The 25,257-nt window shown below is 43.6% G+C and overlaps 1 protein-coding gene across 5 annotated transcripts in view; it reads left to right on the forward strand.

The window, feature by feature from the left end:
* Positions 1-25,257, forward strand: part of LHFPL2 (LHFPL tetraspan subfamily member 2) — a 165,477-nt gene that overhangs the window by 78,481 nt on the left and 61,739 nt on the right. For 4 of the 5 annotated variants that reach the window (XM_040450073.1, XM_040450065.1, XM_040450081.1 and 1 more), the window contains one exon: positions 1,735-1,792. The gene's annotated coding sequence lies outside the window, so the exon portion shown is untranslated. Of the gene's footprint in view, positions 1-1,734; positions 1,793-13,691; positions 14,027-25,257 lie in introns of those variants that run through there. The other variant, XM_040450094.1, reaches the window with a different exon arrangement.

The following is a 25,257-nucleotide window of genomic DNA, read 5'->3' on the forward strand; positions in this document are numbered from 1 at the left end:
ACGGATGTAGATGGAGGAGCCTTTGAGCCGCTTGCTGGCTTTTCAACCTCAGGTCCCGTTTAGATTAATATTGATGCTGCTACTGTTAAACTAGTTATCTGGGTATAAATATGGAAAATTTTAGCCTGATATTATACACTCCATTATCAAAATTTGATGATGGGATATTTGAAAGTTTGATGATAGAAAATGGACACGAAGATTTTTCCTGCTTTTCTGTTTATCAATAGCATTGAGGCTGTCAAATATTTTGTTTCACCTGTCTTATCCTGTTTGTGTACTTACCATTTCTTGAACTCTAAACCCTTTAATTCTAAATGTTTACTGCTATACAGTGTTACATTACAGTCCCTAAATAGCATGATTAGGCTAACCATTTTGAAGTGAAGAAATTATTTTTAAGCATACAAAAAGCACAAGTTCATTTTATCTGCTAGTTGGTTTCTTTTCCAGAGTGTTTGTGTTACGGAATGTCAGGTTTCTGTCTGGGGAGGTAGTGAGTAGATTAGCAGGTGTTAGGGTAGAAGGTGTTTTCAAGGGGCTGCACGGTAGGATGAAAGGATTGCAATTTGGAAACCCTGGGTGCATGTGATGCTGGCGAAGTTTCTGTGTTTCTTTCATTGTTAGTTTTTTCATCTGTCAATGGAAATGCTGCCGGTCTGGACAGGTTATAATCTGATGTCACATTGTGCTGATCTTACATATCAACATATGATACATAATGTCAGCATGATGTAACTGATCATGTAAAATGACCAAATGATAACTGTGATATTTTACATTAGAAATTTGTTTCATTGATATTTAATATTTCAAAGCCTTGCTGAATAGATATTTTTGGATTCTTTGTGAATATATTAATAGGCTTATAATTTTCTAGGGTTACCACAAGACTTTGAGAACACCAAAAGGAATACTTGATTTCTAAATAAACTAATCACTGAAGAAATTCTTATTTCTTGACTCCTTTATTTACTGTGTTAAAGTTGTAATGACCATTTTTCCCTTTCTCCAGTTTTGGACATCCTTGTGAGTTTGCCTTTTAAAAAAAGTTAACAGAGTAACTTAAAAAAAGTTAACAGAGTTAACAGAGAAAAGGATATAGAATACTTCCAGGGTAGTTTCCTCATTTACAATTTTATATTTCATTCCTTAATTTGTTTCAGAATTATTTGAACCTTTTATGGCTGTTCATAAAGTGCCCTCAAGGATGCAGTACCTTCAAATTGATGTCCTTGTGAGAGGAAAAGAAAGGATGCAGTAATAATGTCCATATTCATGGGCTGTACCTTCCCCACTGTTCTCATTTGTTCTGGTTTGGACCTTGTGTTAGTACATCAGTGTTTCCAAGAATGGGTGACTACGTTCTAATGCAGGTTGAACTGTCTCCTGCCTGGGGGCCAATATTTAAAACATCACATATTTTAATGAGACGTAAAATTGTATGCTAAATCTTCTTTATGTTTAAAAAAAAAAAATCGGGGCGCCTGGGTGGCGCAGTCGGTTAAGCGTCCGACTTCAGCCAGGTCACGATCTCGCGGTCCGTGAGTTCGAGCCCCGCGTCGGGCTCTGGGCTGATGGCTCAGAGCCTGGAGCCTGTTTCCGATCCTGTGTCTCCCTCTCTCTCTGCCCCTCCCCCGTTCATGCTCTGTCTCTCTCTGTCCCAAAAATAAATAAACGTTGAAAAAAAAAATTAAAAAAAAAATCCAAGTTTTTTCCACTTTGTTTCTCCAGGTGGCATTTTTCTGAAGTTGATCATTAAGACTTACCAGCATTCCTACAGATATAATAGGTAAGTGGTTGAAATCAGATACCCTTATTATGATGATTCCTTGGATATACTTTCCAGCTGGATAGCAAATTACTTCTTGAAACAGGTTCAGTGTGTCAAACTTGTGGACTTGAATGGTAAACATTAGTTTTTGTTTGTTTTATGTTTTTGTTGTTGTTAGAAATACCTCTTGGATGAATAGACACAAATGTTATAAAAGACCCTGTAAAGTTTCAAAATGGTATTAAATTTAATGCTATAATTTCCATGTTTCCATTCTGACACCTTTGTTCTGTCACTATTCATAAACAAATTTCAGAATTCTTTATGATGGGCTCAGGTGACTTTAAGTTGTCTTTCCTTTTGAGTTTTCTGTGGGCCACGTTACCAGTTGTTACCATTTCTCTGTGAAAGGGGAAGTAGAGATGACCAATTCAAATTACCCAATTTTTTTTTACTTGATGACAGCTCTGGTAGGGGAACTGCCTAAATAAAAGTTGAAAACAGTTGACTAATAGGTGACTTGTGCTTAAGTCTATAGATTCTGGTTTATAAAAGTTACTTTTAGAAAATATTAGTAATAGTTACCAGGGGTTAAGTAATCTCCTACAGTATGCATTCAGGAAAATCAATTACATAATTATCTTAAAAGACTTTGATCCACCTCTGCTTCTTAAAGGGAGACAGTATTCAACCTGGTCCTGTAAGGACCTTGTTATGAACTTGAGGATGTGGCTCATGCCAAGGGAGCCAGGATGTGGTTTGGATGTGGGACCCATTGACACCCCATCCGGGAGGGTCTGCCGTATGCAGGGAGTCCATAGAATACGTTCACAGACACCATCTCATTTGTGGAAAGGTGATTTTTTTTTTTTAGGTTACAGATTCTGGGGAAGGAAAAATTGCTCTTATACCATGAATTAAACTGTTGATTTCTCAAATGTTATTGAATTGTTCTAACAGTTACTACTGCTTGGGTTAGATTAGGAAGCTTGGGTTGTCCTTTTTTTTTTTTTTTTTTTTTTTAATGGGAACTGTAAACACTTGTGAATTATGAAATTATTTGAGCAAAGTTCTCATGGGAAAGCTAGGGCTGACCCAAGATGGGTGGGTGTCCTGTGAAGGTTAATCATTGGCACCTTACCAAACTGATAATCTTTAAATATCTGTCCCATATTTATTTACTGGGAATAGGTGAAACTGATTTTCTATTAATAAAGACTTTTAATAAAAATATGTATTTTTTCCTCTGTGTTGAAAATAAGGGATTTATTACATGTGATTTTCTGAACATGTGATTTTCAGAAGCCTGTTTAAAACTTGGTTAATAATAACACTCTACCATGTATTGTTCAGGTCTAGACTTCTAGATGCTGTCAGCCAGGTGATATTGGGGTTGGTAGTGAGGCCTGTTTTCACTCACACAGTTCTTTGAGGGGAAATGTTCTCAACAGAGACGGGTCTGTGCCAGTGAGGAGTGTGTTTATTTCCCCTCCCAGGCACTGTCTATTTGAGTGGAAACAGGTCCAATTGTCATTTTGTCCATTATATGAGGAGAGTCACATGTGAACCCCTGAGTTAAGTGGCTCCATATTTCCCATGTATTCCAGTGGTGATTTAGTCTCCCATTGTGGGTTGTCGCCCTAGATCACTGCCAGGATGGCCTGTTTAATCCAGCTCTGGGGAAAAACCAATTCCATTCTACCAGTGCCTTCAGAAGCTAAGTCATGTTCACCCTTGAAATCCCCCTTTCTGAATATTTAGCCAGATAAAACTCACCTTCTGTGTCTCTCTTTTTTTTTTTTTAATTGTGAATTCATCCCATACAAATACAATAAAACTTTATGAAGTCAGACATAACAGTAGCCTTCCTGAAGTAACAGCATATGAATTACAGAGCAATGTGACTACTCACATTATATCCACTTGGTGAAAGGTTTCTCTTGAGCAAAGAGTCCTTGTGGTCTGGGGAGAGCCTCATCATCAGGCGGTCCTAGGCTGAGGCTCCATCTTTGCTGGACACAAACCCAGGTTGGGACCCCAAATGTGGTGCCAGTTGGCTATGTGACCTAAGGCATGTTCCTTTACCCGATGGATCTCCCATCTCTTTATGTGTGGATATCCCTTCCTCCCAGAGTGGTTTGGAAGATTCAGAGAGGCAAAGATAGGCTGTGTGGTATAAGGGCAGGCAACAAGTATCCCCCACCTGGCTTCCTGACATCAGGAACCTTGGAAGGAACTCCGGACACGGGATGGAGGAACTGCTCTGCCATGTACCTCCTTGCCTCACTGGTAGAGACGCAAGTTATACTTCCTCTGTTCTGCCCTGCTTACTCTGTGAGAATTGTGAGAAATATTTGAAAAGTGTGAATTTAGGGTATTGGTTGGTATTAGAAGGTTTCTAGCGGGCAGGCTTTAAAAAAAATCTAGTCAGACTTTCTGGGCTTGGTTCCCAGCTCTACACCTTATAATGAGGTGTATGACCTTGAACAAGTCATTAACACCCTCTCTGGCTCTCACCTGTCTCACAGGATTGCTGCAAGATTAAATGATGTACTCTGTGTAGAGTGAGGCATATGGAACTAGCACCCAGTGAATCTCAATAAATATGCTCATAAATTCGCCAGGACACAAGAAGGGAGGCGGACAATCTGACTCGAAAACATTTGCATGGTTTTAGAATCTCGTGAGTTTGAACTTTGACTTAAGGAGCTGCCTTTTATATCATCTTATGTTATTTAGACCAGGAAGGATCATCTTTTTCCTGAATAAACTGAGAGTGATCTTATCCTGCATTGTGGGATTCCCTCATCAGAAGTGTGCTAGTCTTCTTCAGTTTTCTGTTCATGAGTGAATGCATCTTTCCCCATCTGGGGGAGTTCTTGATGGAATTGACCAAAGAGCAAAGTGAAAGCTCTAGGTTTGCACTGCCTGTTATGGTAGCCATTCTCTTGAGCACTTGAATTATGGCTAGTGCGACTGAGGCATGGAATTTTTGATTTTATTTCATCTTAGTTCATTGAAAATTTAGAACTGATGGTTAATTAAGTTGTTGGAAAACATTTAAGTATGTTTGGGATCATTCGGGCATGCAGATTTATTTTTTCATCTGTACATTTTACATAGTTTAATCAGATCAAGTATTTCTGCTGAAAACTTAGTACCTGAATTGAGATGTGCTTTAAGTGCAAAATACACAGCAGATTTTGAAGTGTTAGCGTTAAGGAAAAAGGATGTAAAATATTTTTAATATTTTTTGCATTGATTATGTGTTGAAATGATAATGTTTTGGATATGTAGAATTAAATACATTATTAAAATCAATTTCTTCTTTTTAAATGTTTCTACTAAAATTAAAAAAATATTTAATGTTTATTTATTTTTGAGAGATAGCATGAGTGGGGGAGTGGCAGAGAAAGAGGGATACAGAGAATTCAAAGCAGGCTCTGTGCTGTCAGCCCACAGCCCAGCATGGGGCTTGAACTCATGAACCCTGAGATCATGATCTGAGCTCACGTCAGATGCTCAACCAACTGAGCCACCCAGGTGCTCCTTTACTAAAATTTTTAAATGCTGTACATGGCTCACATAATACTACTATTGGACAACAATACTCTAGAAGATCCTTGAAAGAACAGGGTAATTTTTTTTTTAATGTTTATTTATTTTGAGAGAGAGAGAGAGAGAGAAAGAGTGAGTGAGTGTGGGGTAGGGACAGAAGGAGAGGGAGAGAGAATCCTAAACAGGCCCTGCTCTATCAACACAGAGCCATACGCTGAGCTGGATCTCATGAACTGCGAGATCATGACCTGAGCAGAAATCAAGAGTCAGATACTTAACAGACTGAGCCACCCAGGTGCCCCAAGAACAGGGTAATTTCTAATTTATTAAATGAATTAGTTTTTTCCAGTAGGTTGTGAGGAGTATGAAAGTGGTTTTTTTTTTTTTAATTCTTTTAAAGTTTTTTTCACAGTCTGCAGTTAAGAGGGGTATTTTTAAATATTCAAAGTTGGAAAAAAAAAAGAAAAGAAAAGGCACATCTCTGATGTGTTGCCTGAACCTTATGTTATACAGCCCAAGGCTCAATTCTGATGTCTTTGCTGTAGACCTTTCCCCTCGCTTTCTTAGGAAATGTGCCAAGGGAGGTACTCACCACTGTTCCACCAGGATAGGAACCCAAACACTGCTTTTCAGCTGAAAGTTCTGCTTCTTTGATGATTGTTAACTTTGACATTTGATGCAGGTACCATGTTCCCAGGGTCACATTTTGATACGCCCAAGAGAGATCAGTTTAGGAACCGTCATCCATGAAAAAAATGACTTTTAACCACCTACATGAATGAGCATTCTCTTCTTACTGTGGCACCAGAAATACAGAGATATATTTTCAAGGGAGTGATTGCTGGCTACATGCTTAGTTGTCACCAGTGTCTGTATGAAACATGAGAAGGTAATGTAAGCAGGGTTATCAGTGTGTTTCCTTCTCATTCATGCCCTGGGTGACACTTAAGTGTATTCTAAGAGGTGGGGGAAGAGTGTTTGACTCAGAATCATGATGGCTGGCTCACAAGGTGATGGTGGTGAGGTTTCCCGAGCTCTCTCTGATTCTGCTCCTGTGTAGTTGGTGTCAACAAACACCAGCCACTTTCTGTGTCTAAATCTTGCATTGTGTGTACTTGATCTGTGACAGCACATTCCTTTGTGTGATAAACATGGCAAATACATTGCCATCCTCATACTTTTCCAGGCGGAGTGAATGAATGAGAAGGTTTACTTTCCAATGCTGTTCCACCCAGGAATTAAGCAGGATTGATATTTCTGTATTAAATAGAAGCCATTATACATTTTATAATGAACCTCTAGCCACCAAAGAGTGGCTTTTCCTTGCATAGAATTTAACTGTTATGACACTGAGACTTTTAAGTTCCAGTGGTAGAGTATAGAATTCATTTCCACTGGTAGTTTGGAAGCACTTTACAGGAGAGGATGAAATAGCTTTCTTCCTTTACTGAGGATAAATTAGACTAAATAAATGGTGTCTGGAAAGGAAAATGATAAAACAAAGTAGAAATAAGATTGTGATTTTCAAGATTTCAAAAAAAACAAATCAAAATAATTAGATATATTGAAGACTGAAAATGAAAGCAGTTCTTTTTCTGCTTTTGTTACATGAATGTTGACGGCTTCCCTTTTTTTCTGATAAGTTTTGGCTAGACCTGTGCCTGTTTGACAAGAGAGTCCTAAGGATTCTTCTGAGCAAGGACAGAGTGAAAAGTTGCTTTCCTTGGTAGACTGTGAACTTTTGAGGACTGGTGTGAGTCTTTTATTATATCTTCAGTGCCCAGTACATTGTCTAATGCATAGTAGGTGGTTGGTGAATATCGGTTGATGGATGGGAGGTAAATGTCTGTGGTTAGACCATAGAGCTAAGTCTGTAACATTCTCTGAAGAAATCTCTACTTCAAGCACATTATGGGCTGCCCAGCCTAATGTCTGTTATAGGTTATGTGCTCGATAAATGTCGGGCAAATGGAGGAGTGAATGTGGGCTGATGTATAACTTCCAATTTATAAGGGGTTGTGGCATTTTGACCCATTTACAATTTGGGAAGCCACAAAGGTACTTTTAAGTAGGGAAGTGAGGTTAAACATTAGGAAGACACCAGCTTAGCAGATTGGACAAAGGCTAGGAAACCAGGTAGGAAGGGGTCACTGGCAAGAAACAATGAGGGTGGAAAGCGAGGCTTCAGAGGGTCGTCAGGTGGGCGAGGCTGCAGCTAAACTGAATGGAGCACAGTCCCAGGGGGTGGGTATCTATCTGGTTAGCTTTGGATAGGAGCTGGGGTGGCTCTCTGGATAGGAGAGTTACCATAAATAAGCTTTAAGTCCAAGGAATAGATAGGAAGAGTATTCTGGTGTACTGGCCTAACTTCTTCTGAAAAGTAGAAAAAGTCACCTGTTGAGGGGGATTAGGTGAAGCGGGGGGTTAATGCTTCCCTGTGTGGAAAGGAACTCTTCTCGGTGCTGATGTGGCGACAGCATCCATCTTCTTGTGAATTCTGGTCATCTGTCTGGTGGATTATTCCATGGAGAATTCAGGTCCTCCATCTGATGGGATAAGCCCACAAGGATGTTCTGGATCTCACATCAACAAACAGGTAGTTTTGTTGTGATCAAATGCTAAAGTCTGTGAAAGAGGCTCTAAAAAGCTCCTCCATCAAATAGATTTGGTTCCAACTGGTAGTCCTCTTATCATTCCAGCTACACAAAGAAATGCCATGATCCTTAAGTAGAAAGCTTTTTCACCTTATTGATCCATTTTGTAAATTTCTCCTTGAAAGGAAAGGGTTGAACTCACCTCATCTGAATGAATATATACTGCGATGGTCTAGAGGTGTCTCCTTCACTGTTACTGTAAAATATATGTGTGCTTTTACATGAAGCTTGTTAACGTAGGTAAGTCATAGCTGTATATATTTTTATCATTTCCCATGTCAAACCACAGCAACCCCTGCTGACCACTAAAGAAGGCAGTAGTAGCTGTGAAGTTCTGAGATCCTGCCCCCATAAACACCCTCTCTGCTCTTTGAAATTTCATCATGATTTCCTAACAGAAACTGGCTTCTTTTGAATTAAATATTGATTTAATCTACATTCCCTTTTGGATTAATTCAAAAGCCAAAATAAAGTTTTTGTAATCATTTCCTTTCCTTGTGCTCTCATGCCTACGGGAAGTGCCAGTCATACATCGATACTGTCTTTTAAGACACCAGCCTCCTCTGAACCACAGGCTAGCCACTCATCACATATCTAGAGTTAGGGTGCCAGGCAACCTGTAAAGATGGGATTGACCCCTAGTCTCTGTGCCTTCTGTTACCGGCCCAGAACAGCCTGTGAAAAACTCTTCAGAGCTAATTGGCAAGCTCAGATGAACTTAGAAGTGTACCTGATTCTGATCCAAATTAATATGTATATGCGGCCAAGTTGTGTTAGGAAATGAGCTCTTCCTGTCATTAACTCACAGCTTAGGTCATCTCTTTCATGTAATGAAGGCAAATATGAGAATTCACTTTAGAAATCTAGTGTGACTAATCTGAAAGAGCTGGTTCCACTCTGGTTGCCTCATCACCACAGTTCTCTCTTCCTGCTTCACTCCCAAATTGCATCCCTGTTTCAGTTGAAGTTCAATCCATTTTTCTCCTATTCATGGACTAGCTGTGGACTGGCAAGACACAGCTGGCCTAGCATGGTGGTCAGCTGCTTTCATGGACTTCCCATCATTGTTTATTGTCAGAGTACCCATCTTCTTGACCATTTACACCCTACACCAGGTACATTCTGGTAACCGCTAGGCATTTTGGTATGAGGGTAGTTGTAGAGAAGGTCACTTGGGCAGACCTCCAGGAGTTGTATTTTTGTTTAGCTGCTGTGATATTGTATGTTTTATGCTTGCATATTTATATTATCTGCACATCTCAAAGCAAAGGTAGTTCTTCAGCTGCCCAAAGGTCACACCTCAGTCTTCCCTAGTGCCTTGTGTACTTTTGAAGCCAGGCAGCAACCCTTATGCGCTATTATTGCCAGACTAGAATTGCCGAAAGATGTGGATCTTTGTTTTCTCCCAATTATCAAAATAATCCAGGTTCGTACAGGAAAGTGTACACATGCAGGAGAAAAAAATCAGTCTCCTTGGAAGTCACCATTTCCAATCTACTGGCCAGGCTCCTAAGAGTGTCTCTTTTTGTACATTTTTTTTTTGAAGTTTATTTATTTATTTTGAGAGATGGGTGGAGGGAGGGGCAGAGAGAGAATCCTAAGCAGGCTCCGCGTTGTCAGCACAGAGCCCACCGTGGGGCTTGAACTGTGAGATCATGATCAAGGATGCTTAACTGACTGAGCCACCCAGGCGCATCGCTTTTTTGTATGTTCTTTTCTTTACATAGTTGAGTGCTTACTCTGTATACAACTTTGCAGTCAGTTACTTTTTTGTTTAATATGATGTTATATTCATTTCCTTGTATCATTAGAAGTTTCTTGTTAAAAGAAAGCATTTCACTGGTTGAATATTGTATCTGTGGTATATATTTAAATCATTGTAACCTTTTATTTTTAATATTTAGGTTTTCTGGTTTTTTTAAATCCTTGAATATAAACCTTGAATGTCCTTTTATAGACATTTGGTTTTAAAAATGTGTTCCAGAAAGTTGGGCTGTCAGTGGCAGTAAAAGACAGTGCTTGTTTTAAGCCCACTGTAAGGATCCCTAAGGACCCAAATTTTTGCCAGTTTAGAAAGTAAGAGTGGCACCTCATTTTAATTTTTACCATTTTTATTACTAATGAAGTTGGATGTTTTTCAGGAACACAGTACCTGCTTGTATTTTCTTTTTTGTGATTATGTCCTTCTTTTCAGGTGAAATTGTCATTTGTGACTTGTGATGTTTATGATGTTGACCCATTTTCCTAGAAAGGTTTATTGAGATGCATAACTTTGCACATACTGTCATCTCAGTTATGGTTAATTGCATACAAAATTGTCCTGTATTTGAGGTAAAATCAGGTGTGCAATTGTTGAAGAGAACATACCTGGAGGTTCTCGTGTGAGTACTTGGTTGTGACTGTTAGCATCTGGAAAGTCAGCTCTAGCCAGTGAGCACCAGACCTTGTGGGCACTCCAGTCATCACCCTGCCTCCTACCCTGCTACTTCTCCTTCCCCTCTGCCTGTCCAGGGTACATGTGGTGTAGCTCATGTTGACAGAATAATAACAATAAACACAAAATGCTGGCTTATAATAGAGTATTCACCGACCCATGAAGTGATTTGTACCTGCTTCCCTCCAGCATTTCTTCTCAGACCGCTTGGCTGACTTCCTTTACCTCTTCCTTACCATTGTTTCCAGGAAGTCGTCTCCCCACTTCTTTCCTTCTTCTCCTTGCATTCTCCAAATTACGTAGCCCACCCCATGACTTCAACTGCCACTCATGGGCCAGATCTCCCCAGACCAAATAACTGCTCCAGGCTGCAGGCCCGTATAGCCACCTACTCACGGTAGATCTGCCCTTGGTGTCCCACTGGCATTTACAATACGTCATGCCCCAAAATGACCCTATTCCTTCTCTCTGACTGGCTCTGTGGCCTGAATTCTCGCTCCTACTAAAGACATCCAGTCCATCCACCAAACCAGACACCGGGGCAGCATCTTGAGATCCCTCTTTCCCTCTTTGCCCACATCCCATGGGTTCTATGAAGACCTGTCTGTTCTACCTCCTTCATAATGCTTCATCTGCACCCCTGTTCTTCCTGCCCCTGGTCCAGGCTGGACTCCTAGAAGCAGTGAATGTGTGGTTTTCCAATTAGATATGGTCTTAAAAGGTAAATGTATATTTTAAATATTATTTTATATATTATTTAAAATAAAAATTAATCAGGCTTCTCTAAAATAAAATTGGTATTTTGCAAGGCATGGTATTTTAATGGAATATTTGTGAATTTTTAATGTAAAGTGAATCCTTATCCATGAATTTACCTTTTGTAGAAACTTGAATTCTGTACCTACTTATTTGTTTTAAAGCAAAGTATGCCTCACATAATATGTGATACATATTAGTCAAATGAGAGCCCCTGGACATTACTTTCCAGCTAAAAGGCTTTTGATTTGAGGGCTTGACATTTTTTCTTTGGATATTAAGTATTTCCATATTGCAATATGTATTATTTTTTTGTAATATTGGAATTATCCTGTATTAGCTAGCTTTTCAACTTCACCTCCCAGGGAACTCAGGCAAGAAATACAAATATTTTCATAAGATTCTTTGGAGGAGTAAAATTAATATTTTTGAGAATGAAATATGGTGAATTGTCTCCTAAGGATTGAAAGACTTTATTAAGATAGCAAAATATCCTTCCCCAGGGGTGTGTTTTTTCAGGGCTTATTGGAAATACGGTGCCGGGAAGAATAAAAGGAAATTTAATGCCATGGAAGTTGGAAACAGCCACTGAAATCCAATCCGTTTTTTGGAACACATATAACACACTAATTCCCAGAGATTTAAGATCACTCTCTTCGCTTCCTGAGGCTGTCAGGCTCATTATGACTATGACACGGAAAGGTTCTTCAGCACAAATATGCCATGACAGTGTTTTATTTACTGTGAATATTTACTACACTTGAAGGTGGGGTGTCCCTGTGGTCTGCCTTCCTTTATTGGTAACAGGTTGCTTCAGTGTTGGTATTTTTTTTTTTAGATTGACTTCCCCCAGACCAGATTCTGTGACAGGATTCAAGGTTGTTAGGGAGGTAATCCTGGAAAGCATCATTAAGGGAATAGGTATGTGAACTAGGGAGGAGAAGGAGGGTAATAAAGGGATGACCTTGAACAAGATACTGCTGTGGGCACCTGGGGCTGAATCCCTGGTGAATTCTAGGAGGCATTCTTCAGAACCAGACCATCGGAGGGACCAGCCAGCTGGGATTGGCCGTCTCCACCTCACATCCGTCTCCACCTCACATCCGTCACTGACTGCTCTTGAGGCCAGCAGTTAAATCCTGCTCTGTGCTTGGGTGGTTATCATGGGTGCTTGCTGTAAGCACGTGTGGGAACAGGGAGCTGAGGGATAAACACGGGGCACTGATGGTGCCTACTGAGTATACTGCTTTAGTATTTAAAATTTTTTTTTCAATTTTTTTACATTTTTTTATTTTTGAGAGACAGACTGAGACAAAGTGAGAGTGGGGGAGAGGCAGAGAGAGAGGGAGATACAGGATCGAAGCAGACTCCAGGCTCTGAGCTGTCAGCACAGAGCCCGACGCGGGGCTCAAACCCACAGACCGTGAGATCATGACTTGAGCCGAAGTCGGATGCTCAACCGACTGAGCCACCCAGGCGCCCCTGCTTTAGTACTTTTAACATTGATAGACAAATTCACTTGAGGGGGACGTCTCAGGTGGTCAGAAACAAAGCACATACAGAGACTGCTAGTAGAGTGTAAATTACATCAGTGTCTGGTAGATGTTGAAGTGAATTTAAAATACTGAGAATTTGATACCATTGAAACTGAAACGGGGAAGAGATTGTAGGGTCAGTCTTGGAGAGGCGTCTAGGTGTTGTTCCTAAAATGACATATTGTGCCTCAGTAACAAACACGGAACGGCCATTACAGTAACAAATGGAACAACTGGATTGTACAGGCCTGAAGTTTGCTCATTGCTAATCAGCCTATAGAATTATAACCAGGCCCACAAGGAAATTACGATTTTTTTTCCATGCACTCAGATCTGGAAGAAAACAAAATTCTGACGGAAATCTGTAGCCAGCCAAGTCTGAACAGAGCCATCTACATTACTTTGGGAAATTCCTGGGGAAGGAAAGAAGGTGGCGTCCAAGCCGTTAGTGCACCTTAAAAAGAGCCCTTCTCTATTATTTTTTTATTCCTCTCTGTTACACAGCAGTCTTGAGGATGCATCGTAAAATGGAAAATACAGTCTAATATCCTGCTGGCTGTTCTTGAGTGTCATTTAGAGGATGAGTGCATAAGATCTTGAAGCCACCACATACCTAGTCATTTGGACCTATTGTGTGATGGTGAAGCAGTGAAGAGTAGGAGAGTGTCCCTGTCCTTCAAGAGTTCCCAATCCAGCCATGAGAAGACAAGCAGAGAAGTCACTGCTTCAGTGATGAACTGATTATATTGGGGACAGAGGAAGGAACAACTAACTCTGCCATTTGGAGAGGACATCCCAGAGCTGTGACATTTGACTTGGGCCTTATAGATGACTAGGTTTCACTAAGGGATGAAGGCAGAGAATGGCATCCAAATGGGGATGAGTGTGGACAGAGGCAAGGGGGCTGGGAATATGGTGTGTGGTCAGGGAGCAGGGAGTGGTTGCTGGGGCTGTGTGCAGTACATGACGGAGTGAGAAATCAGTGAGCCTGGAAATACAGGCAGAAGAACTCAGCTGGTCAAAGTCCCAAGGGCCTTGCCACTGCCTTTACGGTCTCTCCCACACCGTCAGACGGCAGATGGCATTTACAGCCAAATCATTTCTGTCCATTTCATTTTTTCCCAGCCAACATCCTGCTATCATAGAAATAACTTAGGGTGATGAATGGAGCTTTTGCAACCTGTGTGGGGTTCAAAGTTCCACAGATGAAGCCTTTTTGGTAGTGCAACCAACATTTTGTGCTCAGTGGCTGATCAGTGATCCTGTATGGCCTGTGAGTGCCTTGTCGAAGGGGAAATCAACAATCTTCATGCAGGTAATCATTATTATACAAGTATATATACTACTTAGCCTCTTTTTGCCATGTATTTTCTATCATTCCAACAAGCCGAAGTGTTCTACATTTCTGGAAATATCTAGCTGTACATAATAGAATATAGAATTCTTTGTGCTTATTTTTTCCTAATTTCCTCCCTTCTCTGCTCTAGTTGTGTCCTAGAAATAGTGTGGTGGTGCTTTTGGCCATGCTTCAGGAGTGCATCTGCTCTTAGAATGAGAGGGAAACCAGTTGGGTTGAGAAAGGGAAGCCAGTTGTAAGCTGGCCGCGGGTTTTCTCTCATATTACAATAAGCAGCTGAATACCTTTAGTTGTTATTTTTGTCTTTTAGTTCTAATGGAGTAGCTAGCTACCTTGGTAGAGGGAAAGACCACTCGATATGGTGTCTAGGTCCTGGGACTGTTTCTCAGGGTGAATTGGGAGCAGGAGCTAAAACTGACTCCCACACACATCTCTAGGATCCCAGAGGAAGTTGGTCCATTACTATCTCACCGGATCCTTGGGCTGACCTCTTGCTGCTTAAATTCAAAACTGCATGTAGTTCATCCACTCTCAAAAAGGATCCCCCCAGTGGCTGTGCTGTAGAGAACTCCCTCAGCCAGTCACCTTGTTTATTTCTTAGGCTGACCAGTGTGCTCACGATTCTTTCTCCCGTAGGAATTTCTGCTTCCTCTTTCATCACTCATGGGGTGGTTTTTTTCCCATGGAATTCCCCTGTTTCTCTGTAGATCCACTTTTATCCCATCCTTTGAAATGGCATTCAGGCTTCCAGGAGATGTTTTCCCCGATGATTTCACAGCAGAAGATAAAGACTTAAAAGTTTTCAATGCCAAAGAAAGAAAGATGGAGATGTCTTGAATCCAGTGTAGTAAACTGACTCCTGACAGCTGTATATCTTTGGGTGAATCACTGTCCTTTAGTGAATGAATGTAAGAATAATCAGTTCTAAGAAACTGTTCCAGTAGCCAGATGCATAGATTATTCTCTCTACTCCTTGTGAGTCCCTCTCCCCAATACAAGAGAAAATACAAAGGTAAATAGGATATTTTTTCAGTTTTATGTGTAGTATCCAGCATTGCACTGTGCCTTCACTGTGCACTGTACTCTACTCCATGGGCAGGGACTGTGCGGAGGGTCTGGTCCTTGAATTTGAGAAGACTGCTCTTGTCGTTCCTGGTCTTTTGAGCGCACACGTCTCAGCAGCTCTAAACCGTGATTTGACTTGGCCCGGCCCATGTGAGTCTTCACTCACTGTTAGAACCATTATGGTCTCATGACCAGAGCACTGGATCATTTTTTTCCATATTATCACTGTTGAAAGCTGCCAGTGGAGAACCTCTTGAGGATGAATGAGCTTTTTCTTTCTAGTTGAACAGAAACTTGTATGGGAGGGTACAAATTTATGAGAGGATACGGGTTGGTGACCAATGGGCAGATAAGAGATAGAGTTGTTCATTAGTGGTTAATCAGCTTCTGTGGAAGAATAGCCTTTGGCCTCCCGCTCTGCTATTGGTTATGCTGTTTTCACTGAGTTTTTAAACTTGTGAAATTTAGTCATAGTGAATGTTCATGTCCATTCTGTAGGAAACAAGACTAATATCAATGCTCAAAAAGTGAAGAAAAAGCCTCCACACCTTTGTGCATACTTTTAGGAAGGTTTTCTATGGCTAATCAAGATGATTTTGAGTGGAAGTTTCCTCGCCTCTAATTACCTAACAGATAACTGTGATGACTTTTAGTTTTATAACCCCAACTCAGTACTCACGGTACTGTGTACCACTTCCATATTAGAAGATGTGACATTTCTGGCTTGTTTCACAGGTCATCAAGAGCAAAGCATGTGAAACAAGAACTATTCCTAAAATTCAGAATTTATGGTCAAGCTTTCCAAAATAGCGTTACAGGAAAGTAGTCTTCTTTGGCTTCTTTAAACTTACTTGTTTAAGGGCACCTGGGTGGCTCTGTCGGTTAAGTATCTGACTCTTGGTTTAGGCTCAGGTCACCATCTCACAGTTTGTGGGTTCGAGTCCCGTGTTGGGCTCTGCTCTGGCAGTGCGGAGTCTGCTTGGGATTCTCTCTCTCTCCCTGCCCGTCTCTGGGCTGTCTCTTTCTCCCTCAAAATAAATAAAAACTTAAAAAAAAAAAAACCTGTTCATTATGAAACAGGATTTATTTTTACTGTGTCACTTTTCAGAGACATTAACCTGCTAATGTGCATAGCAGCCTTTCAAAAGTGGGATATAGGATTTGGCGTTTGTCCCGAGACCCCTTTGGTGTAAGAGCGCCTGTGATCATTGCTCAGAACTCATGTCACTCTGACACACTGGGGGAGATGTGGACATGTGGTAGATGTGAAACCGTCACAGATCCTTTTTTGCTCTTCTCATCCAGAACTGCAGCCCAATTTCCCTACTCCTTGAGCCTGGACGGGCCTTCTGGCTCGCTTGGCGTGATCGATGCAGCACAAGTATTATGTGAGTTCCAGAGCTTAGACCTCGAGAGGTCTGGCAGCTTCTGCTTTTGCCCTTTTGGGACTCTGCCTTGGGACTTTCGTGTAAGGAAGCTAGTCCACCCCACATGAGGATGAGAGAGAGGCATATGGAGGAGACCTGCCCCCATTGGCAGGCAGTATTAACCACCAGATGTATGAATGAAGCCTTAGTGGGTGTCCCAGCCTAGCTGACCCAGCCTAGCTGACCCAGCTGAGAGCAGTGAGCCTGGACAAAACCAACGGAGGGTGCTGCCTAGCCGACACGTGGAATTGTGGGACATGAGAAATCACTGTTTTAAGCCACTGAATTTTGAGAAGCTTTGTTACACAGCAGTCGTTAACAGAGATACTGTGACGTGAGCAGTAGCACCCAAGTAAAAACTGAAACAAGACAAAAAATGTGGGTGTTTATCTAATCAGATACTTTCTGTGAGGCTTTCCTAGCTGCAAATGAAATTTACGGACAGGGATTTTCTAGAAACCCGAGTCGAGTGAATAGTTAACAAGAAAAAAATGTGTTTGGCACATGATTAATGGCACCAGAAAATGGCCTCCAGGCCCGGCGTGAGTGACCCAGTGCCGGTGGTGCTAACACTGCCTCTGGAAGAACGTTAGAGGAACTGATGGAGGACTTACAGCCTTCTCCCCTGCTGTCAGTGACATGTTCCCGAGGCCTGTCTGACAGCTATCTCTGAGGTGACCAGGGTCACTTAGGGCTCATTCTTTCAGCCTCATGATTAGATTCAAGCAGACACAGCTTCGGATGCGGCCCATCTGTTCCACTCGCCGGCCAGCTGCGGGGATATGAGACCTTGCCAACGTTCCAGCCATACGGCAGGTTTAATTACTACCGGCTCCTAGGAGCAAATCTGATTAGCAGATGTCAGAAGGCCCCACTGAGATGTGGAAATGTGAGAGGCCCCAGGAGGTGTCCCTCACTGAGGCCTGATTGCTGAGTGCCCCCGGGTCTGGTAGCTCTAGTCCTCTAGGTACTACATTCACCAGGTTTTTAGTGCCCTGGGGCCAGGTGGGGCGATTTACATGGTAGCCAGGACTGGAGGCTCCTTACTGCAGCTGGGAGGCCTCAGGCAGAGCCACCTCAGTAGCTAGGCTCGGGCCTTAACGTGCTCACATGGGAGGATTGTGACAGTCATGCTATAGCCATGCTGGCCACAGTGAGTTGGGAAGAAGCAGAAGGTTCTGGGAATCATGGGAGTTGGAGCTGGAAAAGACCCACTTGGTCATGAAGCCTCTTCCTCCGTCATGGCCTGATCATTCCCCACCGGGATACTCTGGAGTGGTTTGTAAAATATGTTTCCGAATGACTCAGGCTGGGAGTCTTCCAGCCGCCCCCTTGGGAGATGGAGTGGCTTTTTCTGTGGAGGAAATATTTCCCTCACTATTGGTTGGGATCTTTTGTTGGTTGGCTCTAGCCCCATCACTCCTGGCCAGTCTCCCTCAGACCACCCTGAGCAAGTCTCCCTCTACCTCTTGCCTTCCCACAGTTAAATCTCTGTCTTGCTTCCGCTGAGCAGCAAGGGGGCTGAGGAGGAGGGGCCTGCTTCCTGGTCTTGGCGCTTTCTGAAGTGATGACTTTCTCCAGCTGCTTCGGCATTCTGAATCCCCTACGCTGAATTTCTCCCTGATATTTTCGTCCCTGTAACATTTCGTGTTGTGGTACTTCATAAGTACTCTAAAGGTATGTATTTTACCATGAGAGTGGCATGTTTACTGAAGATTTTTCAAACATTCTTTTGAGTCCTTGCTAGGCTGGATTGACCTTGGTTTGTATGTCATGGGCTAAAGGGTGCAAAAAACTGTAAGTGGAACACGGCTCCTCCAGAACCCAGTAATAATGATACCAGACATGGTGCATACTGGTTGGCACGGCCATGTGCACACTGGAGTCCTAAGGCAGTTCTTCTGGGGAGTTGCTGTAACTCAGTGTACAGTCAGTAAAACAAAGACAATAAGAATCTGTGTATCTGCACGGACCACGGCTATGTATGGAACGTTGAGTAAGCAAGAGATCGTGGTTTTGTGGGTCTCCGAGTTTGTTGTTCCTGACGGAGCTAGGAGATGAACGGCAGGAGCTCACCAATGAGACTCAAGTTCAGGCCACGTGGCCTGTGATCCAAATCAGAAGAGTGGTTTAGATGCGTGTTTTTCTGAGCGTCTTCCACAGAGTGCTACAGTATTTGTAGGGGCATTCTAGGGGCTCCCTGGAGGTGATGGTTGTCATGGCAGCAAGGTGGCCCTTGTCAACCCCTGATTTTATCAGCAGCATGATTCTGCTTTTATCTGTTTCATATACACAACTGGGGTTGTGTGTCAGATTCTGTTTGATAAATAGTGTTCCATGCTCAGAAAGAAAGTTTGCAAACCACAGGTTCAGAGGACTGACTTCTAGTAAAAACAAACAGAGAGAGAAGCCTCTTTAGCCAAGCAAATAACGATTACATTTCTGGGATCCACATAGATCAATCCACAGACGTTTGGAAGCAGCAAAGGCAAAGAACTAAACAAATAGATATTTCTGGGTAACTACTATGTCATCAGGGAACCCTTCATCAGTATAAACAGAACATGCGGACTGTGACCTCTAAGTGGCAAGGTGAACAAGAGGCTAGTTCTGGTCATAAGTGTAGGTGACTGCACATTGTGTTGTTCTTAAGTAAGCACAGGAGAGTCCTGGAGTTGAGGTGAGCAAGAATCATGTGATAAAAGCAACCGTTTATTGAGAGCTTTCCATTTGCTGGACACCGTGCCTCAAGATGTGTCATCCGTGCTAGGAAATGTAGGTCCTGTTATCCCCATTTCACACATGGGGAAGCTGAGGCTCAGAGATGAATTTGCCCAGGGTGACACAGCTGATAAAGTGGTGGAACTGGGGATGGGTTCCTTAGGGTAGAGTTCATCTCCTTAAATATTCTACTGTATTGTCTTTCTCTTTGTGTGTGTGTATGCGTATGCATGTAGGGATATTTTTTCCCCCTCCTAATGGGTTTGGTGAATGGAGTGCCTCAGGATACCTAGTGTGAGAAAACGTCTTTCTTATCACAGTTCCATCTGTGGGGCGTTCTATTCAAAGTTTACTCCATAGAGAGTGGAAATTTAGTTCTACATGCAAATAATCCTCTTTGATAGAAAAAAGAATGTAGAGAAAAGGAGCTAGTAGTGTGTACTAATACTAAGCAGACGTGTGTAGCTCCATAAGTATGTTTGTGCCTGGATTTAATGGCTCACAGACAGTCATGCAAAGTTTTATTGGTGCAGTAGAAATCAGACCTGACAAAGCCCATTACTAAGGCAGAGGGGAATAACATTTCACCGGTTTTCAGTTTTTAAATACTGGGTGCTTTTCTCAGATTTCTTAGTTTCTCCAGTTCATCCTTTTAGCAAAAGCTGGGTAAGGAGGTGTCTCTTTTGGAGGGGGGGGCGGTCTGCTTTTGGCTTAATTCAAGGCCTTCCACACGTGCATGACCTTACTCCTTGTGGTGGCCAATAACCAGATTGTTCGAGCAAGTGTGTTCGATTCTGCTGAAACTTCTCTCTGGTCAGTTGACTCTGTTGGAGAAAAGTAGGTCCCCTAAAGAGTGAATTTAACGGGCATTTAGTTTTGTTTTTATAGGTGCATTTGGAAAAGCTGGAACTGTTTGAGAAACTATTTCACAGCACATCCAGGTGGCTTGAATGATCTGCCTCCATGCAGCACACCAATTTTAAGCAAGATGAAAACTTGTAGTGCATTTCTCTCCTGGAGCAAGCGAGGCCCTCAGGGAGAAACATGAACTTATGTGGGTGCTTAGGAAGTATTGAGCAATAACTCTTTAAAGCCACGAGGGCCCTGTTTGCCTAGCAGAAATTTATGAACAGTGCCCTGGTGGCTTACAAAAGTTCATTTTCTTTCCCAAGTGCCTGGCTCACTTCCTGAAAGTAATGTTTTCATTGAAGGGTTTGACCATACTAGATCCTTACAGAGACATTCCCGAGAAGCCCCACCCTAGATTCTGTAGCCCGTGACAATGACTTTGCTGAAGTAGGGCCTTAGAAGTATCCTCCTGATGGGGAATGTTGGTGAAAGGGGACCTGAAGGAAGAGTTGTTAACCTGCAGAGTTCTAGAACTGATCTCATGGAACAGATATCTGAGGTCTTGCAGCTCATGTCGGAGCGGGGTGTGCAGAGGCATTGGACCCGACTGGCTGTGAAAGTGTGTGATCTGTCTCGCAGTGACAGGCAGCTTGTCAGGGGTTTCCAAAACATCTGTTTCAAAGAGGGCGGCTGAGATTCCTACAGGGGAGTGTTTCCATTCATTGTCCATGAGAAACAAGAGTGAGTAGGCGTGAGTGAGACACAGATCAAGAGGAAATGAGTCTGCTCTCCACTTGGGATTACAATACAGATGAATTCCATATTTTGGTCAGGGAATGTTTTCTTTTAGAAAAAGGAAGGCAAGAGAGACAAGTTCAGATTCTGACCCAGTTACTGAAAAGCAGATGAAGAGGCCGTTAGTTGTATGCTTGCTGGAACAGTCACTTCAGTGGTTGTGTCTTTGTTTTCATGTTCTGGGGTGTGTGTGTGTGTGTGTGTGTGTGTGTACATGCCAGAAAATGGTCTAGGACTTACTGGCACACTTTTCTGCCGTGGGCTTTCCCACCACTGTGGCCCGATCTCATGAGAACAAGCTGCTTTAAAACTGCTGTCATCGGGGCGCCTGGGTGGCTCAGTCGGTTAAGCGTCCGACTTCAGCTCAGGTCACGATCTCGCGGTCCATGAGTTTGAGCCCCGTGTCGGGCTCTGGGCTGACGGCTCAGAGCCTGGAACCTGCTTCCGATTCTGTGTCTCCCTCTCTCTCTGCCCCTCCCCCGTTCATGCTGTATCTCTCTCTGTCTCAAAAATAAATAAAAACGTTAAAAAAAAAATTAAAAAAAAAAAAACTGCTGTCGTCATCGGAACTGTGGGTCCTCCCTGAATCTGTACACATCAGTGACTTGGGGATTCAGAGAAATAATACGTATTCATCCTAATGACAAAAATCACAACAGAGGTTTTCCTGGCTAATTTTTTTCTGAGAAATGGTAGCCCCCTAAGAAGGCACCTTTCAATTTTGATTTGGAGATTTTATATGCCCACCCTGACCCTTACTACATAAATCCTGGAGTGGAGAGGCTCATTTGCTGTTTGTACTCTGTGTTCAAAGTGTGCTACCTCTCATGATTCCAAACCAAAAATCAGTTGTTTTACCGCTGAGGTGTCATTCAACAGGTCATTGTTGGACGCCTGTTGTGTGCACCAGATGCTGTGTGAGGTTGTGACGGTGAGTAGGGGAGACACACATGGTCCCTGCCCTCTGGAGTTTGCTGTCCACAGCAGGCTGTGCAGTGAGGCTCTCACAGGCTGGGGGCTTGAAGTAAGGGAATCACACAATGTCTAGAAGAGAGCCACCCAAGGAGCTGCAGAGCCAAGGACAGGATACTCTCCGTTGGGAAGTCAAGTGTCTCCCTCTCATTGCTACCCCAGCACTGGCGAGTGGTCAGTGATTTTCCTCAGCCGCCCTCAGGCCTCCCCAGCCTGGTCCCGGATCGGTCAGCCATGTGGTCTTCTCAAGACCCAGGCCAGAGAGTGCTTGCAGCCCACCTGGCCCGCTGGAGTTGGGTCTGCCCTCTAGCGTTCCGGCCTGGAATTGCAAGACACAATCAAAGCCTGTGACAGACTGCCCCCTCCCGCAGTCACCTTTTCTGTCCTCGGTGCACATATAGCAGTGGCTTTTATGCCTTGGCCTGATGCTGCGGATATTTTATCCTTGTTGGCACCGTGCAGATCTCCCTCTTTCAGGCCTCCAGCTGTGTGTACCTGAGGATGGCTTTCTGGCTGAGGAAAGGCGCTTTTTCTCCCCTTGTGTCTGGAAGGCCAGGCCTGAGGCTGCAGATTATGTTAGGGACAGGGCTGTGGCCATGACCGTCCTGCTGTGTGCTGCCCTGTCCGAGGGGCAGTGAAGGAAGGTGGGAAATCTGGAGAGCCTTAGCATGAAGGATGGGAGACTGCCATCCCAGCGCCTGCTCCGGCAAGGTCTGTGGACCCCTGCCGCCCTCCCTACAGGCAGAAACAGAGCTCTGGGGAAGTTCCCTTAGGTGCTTACTGAGTAGGCACTGAGCGTGCAGCCCTGCTGGCTTGGGACGGGGAGTCGGGTGAGGATTTGAGCTCAAGAAGTGTGTGGGGCTGTCCAGTAAGGGAGAAAAGGTGTTGTCTGAAACCCCCCCTGCTATAGAAAGTGTTGTGCCATTGAAGGGGTACAGATAAAGGCTGGATCCCGTTCAGTGGAGGCAGGTGGTCTAAAGGGAAAGGCTTCTGTGGAAGAGATGCCATGGGAGCTAGACCTTGAAGGCCACACGGGAAGTCGGCCTGTGGGGTGTGAAGGGGTAAGGAGACAACAGCATCGGGGTGGGCACCGGCAGGCCATCTGCTTGACTGGAGGTCTGAGAGCAGCGGGGAAGGCTGAGTTGTGTTCCGCACCTCCCAGGACACACACAGGGGCGGTAGCAAAGAGGAGCCCAGCAGGGTGATTCTTGAAAGTCCCAGGAAGCAATTCACAAGCTCCCTTTGCTGGCAGATTCCACAGAGGGACAAAGGCAAGTGGGTTTGGCAGCTCCGTAAAGATCATCCCCCTGGGCTCACAGCAGCGTTTGCCATTCAGAAACCTGAGCCTCTCAAGTGACCCTTCTGGAGAAAGCGTGCTCTGGAGTAATGTGAGGCTCAGTAGAGATTGTTAACTTTGCTTTTCCTGATGGCAAATCAGAGCCATCACACACAATGCTGGAGAATTTATTTCCCAAGGATGTAGAGGTAGTTGGACAAAAGCTTAATAACTACAATGGTTTTTTAAAAAAATCCAAAGGTCACGGAGCTATTAAATTTCTGTAACTTAAGGATTCTGGAATTACAAATGGCTTCCCCCTTAAAGTGAACCTTTGTCGTAATTCAAATCAGAGCATACTAATGTTATTTCTGCTATAGAAATGCATTTTAAAAATGGGGATGATTTTTTTTTTCTTTTAGTTTAATTTAACCTTAGTGGTTAAGCCTTCTGTCATTTGTAGGCCAGGTAGGCACAAGTTCATGACAGTCCTCACCTAAATAGGTACCGGGTACTTGGTGCTGCTTTAATTATTACCATGTTCCTGGGGTGCAAGTCTGAACTGAAAGTTCTCTTTTGTGTAGGTTTTGCAGCACAGTTTTCCTTTATGGGTTTATTCTTTATTCCCCCCACGCTGAGTGTTACTGGGTCCCCAGGATCTGTTTCAGTAACAGATTTATCAGGTGTCAGGCTGGCCTTAGTACGAGAGTTTATGAAAGGGACCCTCCCCCCTTTCCTGAGGCCTTTGTGACTGGCCCAGCCAGGAGTCCAGTGGGTTGTGACAGTCTGCTTCTGTGTTCTCTGTGCAACAGTAAATGAGAAATGGTTTCTTTTTTTTTTTTAACGTTTATTTATTTTTGAGACAGAGAGAGACAGAGCATGAACGGGGGAGGGGCAGAGAGAGAGGGAGACACAGAATCGGAAACAGGCTCCAGGCTCTGAGCCATCAGCCCAGAGCCCGACGCAGGGCTCGAACTCACGGACCGTGAGATCGTGACCCGGGCTGAAGTCGGACGCTTAACCGACTGAGCCACCCAGGCGCCCCGAGAAATGGTTTCTATAAGCAGCAATCACAGTTGCAATAAGAGCTTTGTAGCATCCTTCGGTGGACGCCCACATCTCCCGGCTGCGCTGCGGGTACTTGGGCAAGAAACTACAAAGGAAGCGCTCACAAGGCCTTTGGGCCTTCAGTCAGTGTGTTCATATCTTGTTGTCAGTAGATGCTTAGAAGCTGCCCTTCCCACTTTTTCCCATCCCCTCCAGTTCCCCAAATGTTTCCTCTCTCCCACCTTTACCACCAGCCAACTGAAAAGTCCCGTTAGACAATTTTCAAAGCAGCTGGGTTAGCATCTGTGTGCAGAGTGAGTGCCGTGCAGGTCGGGGCTGAGGTGGGGGTGGTGGATAGAGGTGTCGTATGCGTGTATGTATATGTGTGGCTGCCACTCACTGGTGATATGTCAAGCAGTTAATAAAGGGGCACACGCCCTCTCAGTGGGGGGTAAGGGGTTTTCTGTTCCTTTATTCTTAGTGCTAATGTTCCTGCATTTTCCCTCTTGGAGACCTCAGGCTCTGCTCAGAATCCTTTCATGGCAATGCTAGAGGTCAGCACTCCCTCCTCACAAAGACACATTCAGGTTTCCTTATTGCTAAGGGCAGTGGTGTGGGGGGGGAGATGACAACTGTCCATGTGCCCCATAGCAAGGTGACAGCTGCCTGGCAGGACTGTGAGGTTTGTTCAGACAAACACATCGCTCCACATCCACCCCGGAGAGCCGCTTCAATGAGACCATTGTCTGCCCCATGGAGGAGGAACTGTCATCTAGGACTGCCATTAAAACAGTGAATTTTGTAGCTGTTTTGATGTGCCACCTAGGAGTCACAGCTGGTCGTGGTGTGGCAGCAGTAACAGGATGCTTGGATAAATGCCGGGAATGGTCCCAAACACCTCTACTTCCTCCCCATTACTTGGGGAGGCTAAAAATGACCATTGTGGTTCTCTCCCAGCCAGTGCCTTCTAGTGACCACCAGGCCCACTGCCTTCTGCAGGCTGTGAATGGGAGGCCGTTGTGGTTCCTGAAAAGGAC

The sequence above is a fragment of the Herpailurus yagouaroundi genome, unplaced genomic scaffold (assembly GCF_014898765.1).
Source record: "Herpailurus yagouaroundi ecotype Mexico unplaced genomic scaffold, PumYag 29, whole genome shotgun sequence".
NCBI lineage: Eukaryota > Metazoa > Chordata > Mammalia > Carnivora > Felidae > Herpailurus > Herpailurus yagouaroundi.